General features: G+C 36.8%; 1 long non-coding RNA gene across 2 annotated transcripts in view; it reads left to right on the forward strand.

Annotated features, from left to right (window-relative positions):
* Nucleotides 1-8734: 8734 nt before the first annotated feature.
* Nucleotides 8735-18067, forward strand: part of LOC129481737 (uncharacterized) — a 45401-nt gene continuing 36068 nt past the window's right edge. For both annotated transcript variants that reach the window (XR_008657496.2, XR_008657495.2), the window contains exons 1-2: nt 8735-9027; nt 11403-11525. This is a non-coding gene — a long non-coding RNA (uncharacterized lncRNA). The remainder of the gene's footprint in view (nt 9028-11402; nt 11526-18067) is intronic.

Here is an 18067-nt window from a genome sequence, read left to right on the forward strand (position 1 = left end):
TTGCTCACATTAATAAATTGTTGTTTTGTTCTTCTGCACAGTGGAGCTATATAAGGAAAAAGGTGGACAGAGCTCTGGAAACTTGGTGTCAGGAACAGAATCTCCTTTCTTTCCAATCCCAACTTCCCTGTAAAAACAGCTGTTGAGGACCATACAAAACAGGGCTCAATGGAAACTTTAGGGTATGTTGGAGCTTCTGAGAAAAGATTCAGTGTGGGAACTCTCTATGAGGTCTCCAAGACAGTTTGGGAAACCAGGGTCAAAAAGGCCTGACAGATGGACTTCTGGTGGGCAGCCTGAGGAGCAGTGTGGACAGGCTCCGTAGTGAAACTGCTGAGAATTAGAAAAATGACAATCTAAAGTTTCTGGAAATGTACCTAAAAACATACAGCAAATGAAAAAATATACATATGTAATTGAAAAAACCTACTCGAATTTGCTAAGAACAGTAAGCACCTGTGGTGTTTGAACCATTGTCCACTCCCTCCTTTCCCCATGCCAACTCACTATGATGGAAACTCCTCTCCAAATAGGTATAGCCAAGAATACAGGAATCCTCTCCACACAGCTTCCAGTTGCAGGGCTGTGGTATCTCTTCAGGAGGGGCAGTACATCAAAATTGCTCACTGTGCTCCAGCTACCTATTGCAGAGGCTAAGTTCCAAACAGGTACAGCCAAGAGGTAAGAGCACCATTCTTCTGCCCAGCCCCAACTTATGGGATAGGGGCTCTATCTTGGGTGTAGTGTGTAGAACATTCTGAGACCCAGATGGCCACCTCTCTGTCCCACTCAGAGAGAAACAAACTGAGAAGACCTGAGGCTTCAGCCACAACTGTCCCATCTCTATACCTAGTTGATTGCTCACTTCCTAAGAAGTGTCAGAGAGAAATGCACTGCTGTCCCTCTGCTCAGCTTAGAGCCCTGACTCAGAGATTTTGCCCCAGGGTAGAGGCAGGCCATAAAACAGAGCGGTCCACATTTTTTTCCTAAAGGAACTGCCTGAATTGCAACAGCATGGGAAAGTTAAGCCTAGGGGCACTAAATCAATGGACTGTGTGGCTTAAGGTAATTAAAAGGAAACTGGCAGGTTATTTAGACATGTAAGCTAAATCCTTATATGGATATTTTACCAGAAGAAATCAGGGAAATAGATAGCTAAGGAAAGACATTCTGTGGTGAGAACAATCTCAAACACAGACCTCAGAAACTATCCCCTACAGGAGCCTGAATTTAGTTAGATCACTCTGTGGAGCAGTATATGCCCCAGGTCATTATTGAACATAATGGAGCAATCAGCCAGAAATTCACCGAACTTAACAGCTACATGTGGTCAGAAAAAAAAGACAATCAAAGATGGCTCTGCCAAAACCATCATTAATCCAGATGACAATGCATATGCCCAAGGTTTCATTTCCAAGGGGAAGAATCAGAAGCTTTATACTGTGGGGATGAGTAGGCTTCACTAAAACAATTAAGGTAGTCACTGAGTGAGTAATAATAACAAGTCTTAGAGAGGTGGGTGTGAGGGGCAGATATCCAGAGTGCTATAATACATTATTTTAAATGTCTGATACACACACACACATACGCACACACACACACACACACACACATATTTAGAGATAGAGAGATATAGCAATGTAACAGGACAATTTGACATGTACCTGGGAAAAAAAAAAAATCTAGGCAATAGAAATTGCCCAGTGAGAGTGAATGGGTGTCAGATTTAACAAAGACTTCAAAATAGCCATTATAAATATATACAAAGAACTAAAGAAAACCATGCTCAAAGATATAAAATAATACTTTCTGATGACAATGTTACAACAGTTAAGGAATCTCAATGAAGAGATTGTATTATTTTTAAAATAGAAATCTTGGAGCTGAAAAGTACAATAACTGAAAAGAAAAATCCAATAGAGGGGCTCAGCAGTAGATTTGAACTAGCAGAAGAAAGAATTATTTAACTTGAAGATAGATCAGTATAGATTATGCAATCTGAGAACAGAAAGAAAAAATAATAATAAAGAGTAATAAAGCAATTTTTAAATTTTAATAAAGTAAAACATAATTTTTTCTTACATGAATTGTGCTTTTAGTGTTGCATCCAGAATCCTGTTACTAAATCCAAAGTCATTAAGATTTTCTCCTGTGTTTTATTCTAGAAGTTTTGTCATTTTTAGCTCTTACATTTAGTTCTTTGTTCCATTTTGAGTTCATTTTTCCACATGCCATTAGGAAAGGGTTTAAATTCATCCAGATATATATCATTATCCAATTGTACCAACATTATTTGTTGAAAATATATGCTTCCCTGTTGAACTGCCTTGACATTGCTGTCAGAAACCATTTGATCATATATGTAAAGGTAAATATTTAGACTCTCAGTTCTGTCACATTGGTCTATATTTATATACTTATTCTAGTACCACAGTGTTAGTTATTGTAGCTTTGTAATAAGTTTAGAGGTTAGAAAGTAAAAGTCCTCCAATTTTGTTCATTTTAGCTGAAACATTTTGTTTATTCTAGGACTTTTACACTTTTATATGTGTTTTCGGAATGCCTTGTCAATTTTTACTAGATACTTTCTGGAATGTTTATACGGATAATATTGAATTTATAGATCAGTTTTGAGAAAATTGTAATTTTAATAAATTTGAGCCCTCCAATCCATGAATATTGAACTCCATTCTATTTGATATGTTGGTGCTACTTTGAATTTTTTAAAATGCCACTATTGCTACTATGCAGAAAGACTATTGATTTTTATATATTAACATTGCATCCTGTGACATTCGTGAGCTTATTATTTTTGTCAAAATATTACCTTTGCCAGTGTTCTTCACTTCTTCTTGTGGTTTCCAGTTATTCTCTCGGTATCATAACCTTTTATTCTAAACAATTCTGTAGAATTTGTTATAAGGCTATTTTGTTAGAATTATTTTCTACCTTTGTTGTTTAGAAATTATTTTATTTTATTTTATTTTATTTTATTTATTTTTTGAGCCAGGGTCTTACCCTGTCACCCAGGCAAGCTGGAGTGCAGTGGTGCAATAGTGACTTACCACAGCCTCTGCCTCCTAGACTCAAGTGATCCTTCCACCTCAGCCTCCTAAGCAACTGAGATTACAGGTTTATGCCACGATGCCCAGCTAATTTTTTGGTTTTTTGTAGGGTTGAGGTCTCACTTTGTTGCCTAGGCTGTTTTTGAATTCTTGGGCTAAACAATCCTCCTGCCTTAGCCTCCCAAAGTGTTGGGATTACAGGCATGAGCCACAATGCCCTGCTGGAAATGTTTTTATTTCACCTTAATTTTTGTAATATATTTTCTCTAATAAAAAATTATTGATTGATGGATTAGAAATTTTTTTCAAGCACTTTGAGCACATCACTTCGTTGCCATTTTGCCTACATTTCTCCGATGTAAGCTTAGCTACTAATCCCATACTCCTTTTTTCTCATTAAACACTGTCCTGAGAGACAAAATATTTACTACTGGGTATTTTAGGAAAAAGCTTACTTATTCATTTCCAAATGGTGCTAGGCAGCCTGATTCCTGGAGTGAGGAATACATGGAGTAGAACCCCCAATAACCAAAATGGATATGTAAGGTGAGAAAAAAATTAATGTTTGATGATTTAAGTCATTAAGATTTTTAAGTTATATATGATAAATACACGCAATTTTATCTATAATTTTAAAAGTTTATTAAAAATATTTTAAAATGTGTACTAAAATTTTTAAAAGGAAAAAAGATTTTGGAGTTGTTTTTTTACCATAACGTAACATAGCCTTTGCAGACTAGTGCAGAAATTGATACCTAGAAGGCGAATGCTTCCACTGCAAAAATAATAAGTGTTATTTTATTGGGGCTTTTATAGATTATACTAAAACTGGTACCTAGAAGGAAGGTTCTTTCACAGCAAAAATAATAAAAATAAATGTTATTGTATTGGGAACAGATATTAAGGAAGCTTTTCTGAAAGGCTGGGAAAAAATCAATCCCTATAAACAGTGGTAAACAATTGTAAAAAAAAAAAAGTTATATGAGATAATTTTGAAAGCAGTAATACACCTAAAATGTATAGCTTTAAGGTTACAATTTGAAATTAAAAGTTAGTGTAGTGTTTATTAGGGACCACTGGCTGCATTTGAAAAGGTATTTTAAGAGAGAGATGAATTCATTAAATAGCTCACCAGCTGAAATGAAAGAGAATAGAGTCTAGAAATTTGAAGATTTTCATGGTTAATAAAATGAAAATCTCCTCAACAAATACCCATAAAGAAAAACACTGATAAATATTTTGAGTAAAAAGATGAATTATCTCAGTGTTGCCTGGAGAACCAAAATTACTAGAATGACTGACACACTTATTGTTAAAACTTCCCAATGGTATAATTTATTTCAGAATAAAGATCAAAATAAGGTTGTCGAGACCAGTAAAGCCTTTCAATTAGACAAAATGTTCAAGGAAAGTGAAAATGTGGCCAAGCCTGATTAGGTCAAGATACCCCAAATTAGAACGTCTTCAGTTTGGCTTCTTTCACTTAGTAACATACATTTAAAGTTTCTCCATGTCTTTCAATGGCTTCATAGCTACTTTTTTTTTTAACACTGAATAACATTCCATTGCTTGGATGTAACACAATTTATTAATTCACCTACTGAAGAACATCCCAGTTCACTATCAATTTGGGTGATAATGAGTAAAGTGCCAAAAAGATCCAAGTGAAAGTTTTTGGGTGGACAGAAAGACAATTCCTTTGGGTAAATACCAAGAAGCATGATTACTGGATTGTATACGAAGATGTTCAGTTTTGATAAGAAACTGCCAAACTGTCTTCCAAAATGGCTGTACCATTTTGCCATCCCATCAGTAATAAATGAGAGTTTCTTTTACTCCACATCCTTGCTAGAATTTAGTGTTGCCAGTGTTTTGGATTTTCACCATTTTAATAGGCGTGTAGTGGCAATTCATTGTTGACTTAATTTTTATTTTAAGTTGCAATTCTTTAATGGTATATGATATTGAACACCTTTTTATATGCCTAAATGCCATTTGTATATCTTCTTTGGTGAAGTGTCTTTTCAGGTCTTTTGCCCATATCTCAAATCAAGTTTTCTTTCTGCTGTTACTGAGTTTTAAGGTTTTGTTTTTTCTATAATTTGAATAACAGTCTTTTATTAGCATGTCTTTTGAAATTTTTTTTTTTTTTTTTTTTTTTTTGGTCTGTGGCTAGTCTTCTCATTCTCTTGACATGGTTTTTCACAGAACAGAAATTCCGGATTTAAAAAAAGTCCTTAATTGTTTCTTTTTTGTATCATGCCTAAAATATCACAATATCCAAGGTGATCTAGATTTTCTGCTGTTATCTTCTGAAAGTTTTATAATTTTATATTTTACATTTAGATCTAGGATCCGTTTTGAGGTAATTTTGTAAAGTGTGTCAGGTCTGTGTCTAAAAGTTTTTAATATAGATGTGCAGTTGTTTCAGTACCATTTGTTGATAAGATTATCATTGCACTATTATATTGCCTTTGCTACTTCGTCAAAGATCAATTAATAATATATATGTGGGTGTATTTCTGATCTCTCACTTCTGTTCCTTTAATCTATGTGTCTATTATTTCACCAATGCCACACTTTCTTAATTATTCTAGCTTTATAGTTAAGTCTGGAAGTTACATAGTTGCAGTCCACGCTGACTTTGTTCTTCACCTTCAATATTGAGTTGGTTATTTGGGGTCTTTTGCTTCTCCATATAAACTTTGGACTCAGTTTAACAATATCCACAAAATAACTCCCTGGAATTTTTGTTGGGACTACATTGAAACTACAGATCAGTTGGGAATAACTGAGATCTTGACATTATTTAGGCTTTCTATCCATGAACACAGATTATCTCCTCATTTTTGTTTTGTAAATTTCTTTTTTCAGGGTTTTATGAGATTTTTAAAATATACATCATCCGCATGTATTTTTTAGATTTTTACTTTATTACTAGTAAAATTCATTTTTAAGTACATATTTCATTTTCAGAGCTCATGTAAATGGTATTGTGTTTTTAGTGTTTTTAAAATTAAACTTTTATTTTAGATACAGGGCATACTGTTGTATGGGCATATTTCTTTCAGGTAGTGAGCATAGTACCCAAAAGGTAGTTTTTCAACCCATTCCTCCCTTGCACCCCCCACCTCTCAGTCCACAGTGTCTGTGGTTCCCACATTTATGCCCTTGTGTGCTCAATGTTTAGCTCCTACTTATAAGTGAGAATATGTGGCACTTGGTTTTCCATTTCTGCATTAATTCTCATTATGGCCTCCAGCTTCATTCATGGTGCTGCAAAGAATGTAATTTTATTCTTTTCTGTGGTTATATAGTACTCCATGGTGTATATGTACCACATTTTCTTTATCCAGTGAACTATTGATTGGTTCCCAGGTATATTCCAAATCTTTGCTATTGTGAATAGTGCAGTGATGAACATGCAAGTGTATACATCTTTTTGATAAAATGATCTATTTTCTTTTTGATATATACCCAGTAATGGGATTGCTGCGTCAAATGTAGCTCTGTTTTAAGTTCTTTGAGAACTCTCCAAATTGCTTTACACAGTGGCTGATCTAATTTACATTCTCACCAACAGTGTATAAGCATTCCCTTTTCTCTGCACCCTCACTAGCATTTGTTGTTTTTTGACTTTTTAATAATAGCCATTCTGACTGGGTGTGAGATGGAATCTCGTTATGGTTTTCATTTGCAGTTCTCTGATGCTTAGTGATGATGAGCATTTTTTAAATACATTTGTGGCCACCTGTGTGTCTTATTTTGAGAAATGTATGTTCATGTCCTTAGCCCATATTTATAAAATTGGGTTATTTGTTTTGGGCTTGTTAATTTGTTTAAGTTTCTTATAGATTATGAATGTTAGACCTTTGTTGGATGCGTAGTTTGTGAATATTTTTCTCTTATTCTGTGGGTTGTCTGTTTATGAATAGTTCTCTTTACTATGGAAAGCTCTTTAATTAGCTCTCACTGTTTAATTTTTGTTGTTGTTGAAATTGTTTTGGGGGACTTGGCCAAAAATTCTTTGCTGAGGTTGATGTCAAGAAGGGTGTTTCCTAGTTTTTCATCTAGGTTATTTATAATTTGAGGTCTTACATTTAAATATTTCATCCACCTCGAGTTAATTCTTGTCTATGGTAAATGTAAGGGTTGAGTTTTATTCTTCTGCATATGGCCAGCATCATTTATTTAATAGGGAGTCCTTTCCCTATTACTTGTTTTTGTTGGCCTTGTTGAGGGTCAGATGGTTGTAAGTGTGCAGCTTTATTTCTGAGTTTTCTACTCTGTTCCATTGGTCTGTGTGTTGGCTTTTGTAATAATACTGTGCTGTTTTGGTCCTAATAGTATAGTTTGAAGTTGGGTAGTGTGATGACTCCAGCTTTGTTCCTTTTGCTTAGGACTGGTGTGGCTATCGAGCTCTTTTTGGGTTCCATATGAATTTCAGAATTTTTTTTTCTAATTATGTGAAGAATGACATTGGTAGTTTGATAGGAGTAGCATTGAATCTGGAAAATTGCTTTGGGCAGGATAGCCATTTTAATGATATTTATTCTTCCAATCCATGAGCATGGAGTGTTTTTAGTTTTAAATCCACTTGTTCATTGCTGGTATGTAGTATAGCGACTGACTTTTGTATGCTAACCTTATATCCTGAAATCTTCCTATAATCACTTATTAGTTCCAAGTGGGATTTTTTGTGTGGATTTAAACTTATTCTTAGGTATTCTTTTCGATACCATTTTCTGCTGTTGGATGAAATGTTCTGTAAATGTTATTTGGGTCCATGTTGTTGCTTAAGCCTCCTGCTTCCTGATTGATTTTCTGTCTGGGTCATCCATCCATTATTGAAAGTGGGTTATTGAAGCCTCCAGTTCTCTATTGTATTGCTGTATAGTTCTTCCTTCAGTTCTGTTAGTATTTGCTTCATATATTTTGGTACCCTGATGATGAATGCTTATATATTTACAGTTGCTATATCCTCTTGATAAATTGACCACTTTATTGTTACATAATTACCTCCTTTTTCTCTTTTGATAGTTTTTTTTACTTAAAATCTATTTTGTCTGATATAACTATAGCCATTTCTGCTGCACCTGGTTATCATTTACATGCAATATCTTTGTCCCTTGACTGTCAGCCTATGTGTGTCCTTAAAGCTAAAGTGAGTCTCTTGTATACACCATATAGTTGGATCTTTTTTTTTCTTATCCATTGAGTCACTGGATTTCTTTTTATTGAAGAATTTAATCCATTTACATTTATAGTAATTAATGATAGTAAGGACTTATTACTGCTATTTTGTTAATTGTTTTCTGGCTGTTTGTAGCACCTTCATTCCATTGTTCTTTTCTTGCTGTCTTTCTCTGTAATTTGATGATTTTTTTTTTGTATGGTGTGCTTTGATTTCTTTCTCTTTCTCTTTTGTGTATCTACTACTGTTCTTTTTTTGTGGTTACCATGAGGTTTACATAAAACATCTTAAAATTATCCTGTTTTATGTCAAAGATGTCACAAATTGCATCTTTTATACATTGTATATCATTAATAAATTATTGTAGCTATAGTTACTTCTACTTTTTTGGAAATAACAAATATTATTTCTCATGATTCTATGTGGCAGTTGGCAGTTATTTTTCTCTGGTCAAGTTCTGCTATGGAGACTGAATGGTCCAGGATGCCTTCACTTACTGATAGTGGCCAGGCTGTTGGTCTCAAGTGGCCTCAGCTGGGTAAGCTTGCCTTGCTCCACTATGCATTATCTAATTAGCTCAAATTGTACTGGCTCTGCCATTTTATGTACAGCAAAGACCGCCAGCATCCTCCTAGACTCTTAAACACACACCCAGTTATTTATTTTTTGAGTCTTGGTTGGAGTCTCACATAAGCTCATCACTTGTCATCTGAAGTTCTTCCTCTTCAGTACTCTTGTGGAAATGTGTTTCCCACAAAGCCACCGCAGGTTGGTGTCTACACCCTACCACAGCTGGTGATGTTCCCACTCTGTGAGAATACTGCTGTTTGTGTCAAGGGAATACTCTTCCTAGGTTCCTAATGCTGAAAATCCTCAAGGTATCAATACATCACCTCATTCCCTAGAGTTCTTGAGATACCTACCAAAGCCAGGTCTTTTTTGTTTAAGTTCTGGGGTACATGTGCAGGATGTGCAGGTTTGTTACATAGGTAAATATGTGCCATTGTGGTTTGCTGCACCTATCAATCCATCACCTAAGTATTGAGCCCAGCATGCATTAGCTATTTTTCCTGATGCTCTCCCTCCACCACTTTTAATTTTTTTAACTTTTACACTACAGTTAAAAGTGGCTTACACACTACTATTCAGTATTAGAGTATTTTGTAGTTGATATTTTTACACTTCAGTGACTTTTATACTTTCATTTGTTTTTCTTTTTCTTTACTTTTTTTTTTTTTTTTTTTTTTGAGATAGAGTCTCGCTGTGTCACCAAGGCTGGAGTGCAGTGGCGCAATCTTGGCTCACCACCTCCCGGGTTCATGCCATTCTCCTGCCTCAGCCTCCGGAGTAGCTGGGACTACAGGCGCCCACCACCACGCCAGGCTAACTTTTTGTATTTTTACTAGAGACGGGGTTTCACCATATTAGCCAGGATGGTCTCGATCTCCTGACCTTGTGATCCGCCCGCCTCGGCCTCCCAAAGTGCTGGGATTACAGGCGTGAGCCACCGCGCCCGGCATTTGCTAGTGTTTTTATTTCAACTTGAAGAACTCCCTTTAGCATTTCTTGTAGGGCAAGTCTAGTGATAATGAACTCACATAGCTCTTGTTTGTCGGGGAAAGATTCTGGGTGAGCAGCTTTGCTGCAGAGTCCTCAAAAGGTCCAGCCTAATGCCTGGGTCAGTGGGTGGCAGAGCTGGAGCCTGGACTTCAGTGGCAGGTCTGGATCCTGGGTCTGTTGAGGCCATCCTAGACCTTGGTCTTCAGGGACTAGCCTGGCACTAGATGGGCCTGGACCCTGGGTCTGCTATTATAGGTCTGGTACCAGGTTTCACTGGGATGACCTGGAGCTGGGGTTTGTAGCAAAGTCAGGTGCTCACTTCATTCTCCTTCCCCCACATGGAGGATATCTCTTTCCATGCTGTACTGTGTAGGCTTGGGGCTCTTTAATGTATCTTTTTTTTTATTTTTATTTTTATTTTTATTATACTTTAGGTTTTAGGGTAAATGTGCACAATGTGCAGGTTTGTTACATATGTATCCATGTGCCATGTTGATTTCCTGCACCCATTAACTCGTCATTTAGCATTAGGTATATCTCCTAATGCTGTCCCTCCCCCCTCCCCCAACCCCACAACAGTCCCCGGAGTGTGACGTTCCCCTTCCTGTGTCCATGAGTTCTCATTGTTCAATTCCCACCTATGAGTGAGAACATGCAGTGTTTGGTTTTTTGTCCTTGCAATAGTTTACTGAGAATTATGTTTTCCAGTTTCATCCGTGTCCCTACAAAGGACATGAACTCATCATTTTTTATGGCTGCATAGTATTCCATGGTGTATATGTGCCACATTTTCTTAACCTAAAACCACTAAAATCCTACAAGAAAACCTAGGCAATACCATTCAGGACATAGGCGTGGGTAAGGACTTCATGTCTAAAACACCAAAAGCAATGGCAACACAAGCCAAAATTGACAAATGGGATCTAATTAAACTAAAGAGCTTCTGCACAGCAAAAGAAACTACCATCAGAGTGAACAGGCAACCTACAGAATGGGAGAAAATTTTTGCAACATACTCATCTGACAAAGGGCTAATATCCAGATCTACAATGAACTCAAACAAATTTACCAGAAAAAAACAAACAACCCCATCAAAAAGTGGGCAAAGGACATGAACAGACACTTCTCAAAAGAAGACATTTATGCAGCCAAAAAACACATGAAGAAATGCTCATCATCACTGGCCATCAGAGAAATGCAAATCAAAACCACAGTGAGATACCATCTCACACCAGTTAGAATGGCCATCATTAAAAAATCAGGAAACAACAGGTGCTGGAGAGGATGTGGAGAAATAGGAACACTTTTACACTGTTGGTGGGACTGTAAACTAGTTCAACCATTGTGGAAGTCAGTGTGGCGATTCCTCAGGGATCTAGAACTAGAAATACCATTTGACCCAGCCATCCCATTACTGGGTATATACCCAAAGGACTATAAATCATGCTGCTATAAAGACACATACACACGTATGTTTATTGCAGCACTATTCACAATAGCAAAGAGTTGGAACCAACCCAAATGTCCAACAACGATAGACTGGATCTTTAATTTATCTTTTCTTATTTCTATGCTATCCCCAGGTGCTATAATCTCTTACCTGGATTATTTAGCCCTTGTGAAAATACTGTCATGTGTGGATAGTTGTTCAAATTGATGTTTCTGGAAGGGGACAAGTATCACTCTCTCTGTATTACTTCATAGAGGTAAGTGCACACTTTATTTTGGCCCAAGATGTGGGAATGACTGATTCTACCTTGTAGTGGAGAAAGGGGAGGCAAGAGTCAGAGGAAACTTGCGTGAGTAATATTCAAGTCAGGCATTGAAAGATACATGGGAATTTAACAATAAGTAATGTGTGACAGAGGTAATTGTTTGGGGTTAGGGGAGGCAGAAATTATGGAAATGGACAAATCACAGAGGACTGTGTATGCCACGAAAAGGGGTTTGGACATTTAGTCATAAAGCACGAAAGAGCAATTGAAAGATGTCAAGACCCATGCTCAGATTTGGAAAATGAGCTAGAATGAAAATTCAATGTGCAGAGTGAAGAATGAATCAGTGGCAGAAAGGGGGAGAAAGCAAAAGAATAGAAAAGAGATACTGAAGAATATTCTATCAAATAAATAAACTTTCCTCACATGGCTCACTTCTTTGGAACTTATGGTGGGTCCATAATTATATGATCATTGCTTCTCATATAATAATTACTTCCAGAATTTTTCTGACCAGTGACATCATACTAACTTCTAAAATTTGCAGATCCTCCCTCTTTATATTTTTATTTTCACACACTGGGATCTCTGTTTATACCTAGTCTTTTAGCTCACTCCCCACTAGGGCCAGCATCTATCCAGCTTTCTTATTTCCATCAACCAGTTCTTTTAGCAGCCTTTTTTGTTATGTATTTCACAAGATATTTGAAATATAAATTTTAGAAAATTTGTTTTGTTTTACCAATGTTTGTTCCACTGTTATGATTAAACATTTTTTTCCTCCCCATAAAATCAAACCAAAGAAAGAAGATAAGATAGTAAACAGGATATTAAAGTGGGCCTTAATTTAAGTAAAGCTAAAGTAATACAGTTGTGATACTAAGTATGTTTGAATAATATGTTCGAATAATTGTGTTATTTTTTTGAGAAAAATAGTTTATTGGGGGAAAAAAATCTCATGACAACTTCTTTGCAATCTTGGTGTACTTTCATGGACCATTCAAATGATGTTTCCCAAATTGTATCTATTGAACATAGTAACTGTTTGAACAAGTTTGCATATGAACAATTGTTAAAATAAATCTACCTAAGCCAAAATGATTTTACTGTCTTCATATTCTCAAATTGTCTTTTCGACTCAGGTTTAGGTATCAAGGAGGACTGTATGGCATGTCTAATACCTTGGAAGAAAATTACCCTGTGTACTAAAAGAAAACAAAGATTCAGTTCCTGCTGTATCATAAAAGTCTAAAGATGCATCTTCTGCAGCCCTAGTATGTTTGCCTTTCTTCTCCTTAGTTGGAGTGGTCAAGTAGCTTTCTCAGTATAGGCTAGAAATAACTCCTGTTGGAATATCTTCAGAGAGGGGTGAACATATTGATAAATGCACTTGAGTATAGCTGAAGGTATTTGTGATTGAGGTAGTCTCAAAGGGAAATAAGGGGCCTGGAGACAGGTTCAAGCATATCAACATGTCAATCACAGCCAATGATGCAAAGGATGGTAAATGGGGATTACTCACACAGCAGTGGGATGTCTCAAGTTACCTAAGTGCCATAACTGGATACAGTAATCACACACTTGTCTCGGTGTGACACAATCTTAACAGGAGCATCCACTGTCCACTTAAAAAGGAGACAGTCTGGCAAACCTGATCAGATTATTGCTGTCATTATATCCAGCAAATTAACAGGTTACCACATTGTTCACCTTGCGTGACACCACTGTGGGGTTTGACAGCCTGGGCTCCAAGTGAGAAAATACACCAGGCTGATTTGCAGAGCGCCTACCTGAGATGACTCATCCAGTCCAAGAGGTTTCTACATTGGTGTATTGTAAGCAATGAGAAGTTTCCCTAGAACAGTTTAGCAGTGAAGCCCTCTGTTGCCACTTCTTCCAGAGATCTATGGAATAGTTAAATTCTAGAGCTGATGGCAGGCTGATCATTCAAACTCATTACAGGTATGCTTTGAGTATAGAGGCTGTCTCCCCAAAAGCCCCGGCCTTACAGATAAATCACAGATAGATTTAACAGGAAAAAAGTTTTGAGCGCCATTTGTTAGCATCGTCACAGCTTTAGCAAAGGGGAAAGTTCAGTCACTGAAGGTTGGGAGGGCAAGAACCCTCCTCAATACCCAGTCATTTCCTCCATGTCAAACCACAATTAGCAAAGCTGAACACTATTCTGGTTCCTCATCGACTTTTTACGGTGCTTCTGCTATATATTTAAGGATTTGGGGCATGGGTCTATGTATACACACGCGCCTCTGTGTGTGCAAGGAGCACTCGTGCCATGCTATCTGAAGCCTCCAGTTATTCATAGCATCTGTTTCCTGTCCATCCTTATCTCATAACCTGTTATGTCCCAGCTTAAATGCCATGTCATTCACGGTGCACAAAGGAGGAGTATATGACCCTAACTCCCCAGCCCCTGCTAAGTCTAGCATATTCCACTTTTTCTCCCACATTGTCCATAAGTGCTGAAAAGTTCTGCCTCCTCTTTAATTCCTTCTTTGTCAAAACTCCTGAATTTTTTTAAACCCCTAACACAAACTTTCTTCACCATTTGCTGAGTACTACATGTCAAAGCTGCTGAGTATGACATTTCTAATTCAGAAGCAAAAAAAAAAAAAAAAAATGTTATGCAGAAATTCCAAGGAATCACTCAAAATATTCATCACTTTGGCCTGGGAAACCTTAAATGAAAAACTTATTATTAAACGATTTTGGAGTTTCTCCATGGCCTGAACATTTGTTTGATTGCCTACATTAAATATTTCCATTCCTTGGACATTTGGAAATGGGCAATGTGTTTAAGGGATCACAGGCCTTTGGAGGCCTGTCCCAATGTGTATGGAACCTGTGTAGGCTATTTAATTGCTGTGTGACCATATGTCATCACATTAGCTGAATTGACGCCTGTATTGATACCTGTATTAATCAGGCTTCTAGAGGAAACATATTGTACATTTAGGTGAGGTAATTAGAAAACAGTTTAACGAAAGGACTATTTATGAAGATTTTTTGTGTGATTATTTTATAACTCACCACTTTACTAAATTCTCATTTTTTCATATGGTAGGTTTTCCTTTAATTTTTTTAAATTAAAAAATGACTATATGCTAGTTTTAATAGCATAAATAAAGTAATGTATTAACCAAAATAAAGCTAATATGTAAATGTTAAATAGACTTTAAGGCAAAAGTCGTCACTATTTATACATAGCATCATTAAATAGTGACAAAAGAACCAATTTTCTAGAATGTCGTAAGTAACTTGAGTCTTTGTGCATCCATAAAATTGGCATCAAAAATTATCAAAAATATTGACAAAATTTCAAGAAAAAATGGACAAAGATACAACCACGTTGCAATATTTTTAATACCTTCTTTTCGGAGCTAAAAATTGGGTGGACAGTTGAGAAATAAAATAAGCAAGAGTGGACTTGAAGCCGGACTTAACAAATACAAAAAAAGAAAGCCCTGTTAATAGAAGACTATATTCTGACACTACAATTATGGGGTCAGTCAAGAAATAATTATTAACATTGAAATCTATACAGGACTAAATGCACAATGAAAATTCCACTTATTAAAGTTTGTGTCATGATGCTAAAACTGGTATTTAGAGGAGAATATATAGTCTGAAATGCATATGTTAGAAACTAAGAAAGAATGTGAATTAAGCTAAATGCTTAATTCTTAGGAAAATCATAAAAATTAATAGTAAATAAAGAAACACTAAAAGGAAGGAAATAGAAGACAAAGACAAAATTAATAACATTTTAATAAAATATGCCTTCTAATTTGCTTTTACCAATTGTTATTACTGATATTAATACATCTTGATTTTTAAGTTTTATCTAATATTTTCTCTATATTTTAATGAATTATTTTCTTATTTTCCTTTTCTCCCTTCCTGCCTTCCATCAGATTAATTATTATTTATTACCATTTTTGTCCTTTATTGTTTTGGAAATTTTTCTCTACTTTTGGCTTGGACACAAGAATCAATTCATCAGCTGGGTGCGGTGGCTCACGCCTGTAATCCCAGCACTTTGGGAGGCCGAGGTGGGCAGATCACGAGGTCAGGAGATCGAGACCATCCTGGCTAACACAGTGAAACCCCATCTCTACTAAAAATACAAAAAATTAGCCTGGCGTGGTGGCGGGCACCTGTAGTCCCAGCTACTCCGGAGGCTGAGGCAGGGGAATGGTGTGAACCCGGGAGGAGGAGCTTGCTGTGAGCCGAGATTGCACCACTGCACTCCAGCCTGGGCAACAGAGCAAGACTCCATCTCAAAAAAATAAAAATAATCAATTCATCTATGATTTGATTCTTTGAAAAGAATAAACTCAGCTGGAGTTTTTAATAAATAAGAAAGTATACAAAAATAAAGGCTATTAAAGTGAAGAAGGGGACACATAGCCAAAGCCGCAGGAAAATGACCAGCAAAGCTGTGCCAGGAGCTAACTTAGTCTTTCAAAATGACCTTTGTACATTTGAAAATATGTTACTTCCGTAGTTTGAAATTGGAAACTGGAGGGACTTTGTAAATTACAGGAGACTTTCTGTCTTTCCGTATTGTTGCTTACCATTGCTACTCCTGTAGCTACTACACTTCTGCTGCTCTCAGACATTTATGAGGAACTCAACTGTATCGGGCCTGAGCTTTTTATTCTACATGTGTGCTTTTCAAGTAAAAGAAAATTGCCTTAGTTTTACAAATGCTGGCAAAAGACGTAAGACTTTATGACTTACAACCAAGCAGTCACTATGAAATTCTTGTTTATGTCAGTTTCAGTGGTCTCCCAAAATTCCCTGGTGATAATAGGAACGCAGGGCCAGAAGGATGCTATACACACAGTATTGTGCATCATGGCTGAGGAATTCTGAGTGAGCTTAGGAAATCCTAATAATTTAGAAGAGGGTGCTAAGTAAACCTGCCCAAAGTTTGATCCAGAAGGAGACTTTTTTTTTTTTTTGAGACGGAGTCTTGCTCTGTCGCCAAGGCTAGAGTGCAGGGGCACAATCTCGGCTCACTGCAACCTCCGCCTCTGGGGTTCAAGCGATTCTCCTGCCTCAGCCTTCCGAGTAGCTGGGATTACAGGCGCCTGCCACTGCGCCTGGCTAATTTTTGTATTTTTAGTAGAGACAGCGTTTCACCATCTTGGCCAGGCTGGTCTCAAACTCCTGACCTCATGATCCAACCACCTCAGCCTCCCAATGTGCTGGGATTACAGGCGTGAGCCATGGAGCCCAGCCAGGAAACCTCTTTAAAAAAAAAAATAATAATATTTTAAGTTCCAGGATACATGTGAAGAACATGCAGGTTTTTTACATAGGTATGTGTGTGCCATGGTGGTTTGCTGCAGCTATTGACCTGTACTTTAAGTTCCCTCCTCTCACCCCCAACCTCCCAACAGGTCCTGGTGTGTGATGTTCCCCTCCCTGTGTCCATGTGTTCTCATTGTTCAACTCCCACCTATGAGTGAGAACATGTGGAGTTTGGTTTTCTGTTAGTTTGCTGAGGATGATGGTTTCCAGCTTCATCCATGCCCCTGCAAAGGACATGATCTCATCTTTTTTATGGCAGCATAGTATTCCATAGTGTGTATTTACCACCTTTTCTTTATCCAGTCTACCATTGATTGGCATTTGGGTTGGTTCTATGTCTTTGCTATTGTATGTAGTGCTGCAATAAACATACATGTGCATGTGTCTTTATAGTAGAATAATTTATGTTTGTTTGGGTACATACCCAGTAATGGGATTGCTGGTTTAAATGGTATTTCTGGTTCTAGATCCTTGAGGAATCTCCATACTGTCTTCCACAATGGTTGAACTAATTTACATTCCCACCAACAGTAAAGTGGTCCCATTTCTCCAAAGCCTCGCCAGCAAGTATAGTTTCTTGACTTTTTAATAATTGCCATTCTGACTGGCATGAGATGGTATCTCACTGTGGTTTTGATTTGCATTTCTCTAATGATCAGTGATGTTGAGCTTTTTTTCATGTCTGTTGGTTGCATAAATGTCTTCTTTTGAGAAGTGTCTTTTCATATCCTTTGCCTACTTTTTGGTGTGGTTATTTTTTTCTTGTAAATTTGTTTAAGTTCCTTGTAAATTCTGGATGTTAGACCTTTGTCAGATGGGTAGATTGCAAAAATTTTCTCCTGTTCTGTAGGTTACCTGTTCACTTTCATGACAGTTTCTTTTGCTGTGCAGAGTCTCTTTAGTTTTATTAGATCCCATTTGTCTATTTTGGTTTTTCTTGCCATTGCTTTTGATGTTTTCATCATGCAGTCTTTGCCCATGTCTATGTCCTGAATGTTATAATTTTGGATTTTACATTTAAGTCTTTAATCCATTTTGAGTTAATTATTGTATAAGGTATAAGGAAGGGGTCCAGTTTCAGTTTTCTGCATATGGCTAGCCAGTTTTCCCAGCACCATTTATTGAATAAAAGATCCTTTCCCTATTGCTTATTTTTATCAGGTTTGTTGAAGATCAGGTGGTTGTGGATGTGTGGT

The sequence above is a fragment of the Symphalangus syndactylus genome, chromosome 5 (genome assembly GCF_028878055.3).
Source record: "Symphalangus syndactylus isolate Jambi chromosome 5, NHGRI_mSymSyn1-v2.1_pri, whole genome shotgun sequence".
In the NCBI taxonomy this organism is placed as follows: Eukaryota; Metazoa; Chordata; class Mammalia; order Primates; family Hylobatidae; genus Symphalangus; species Symphalangus syndactylus.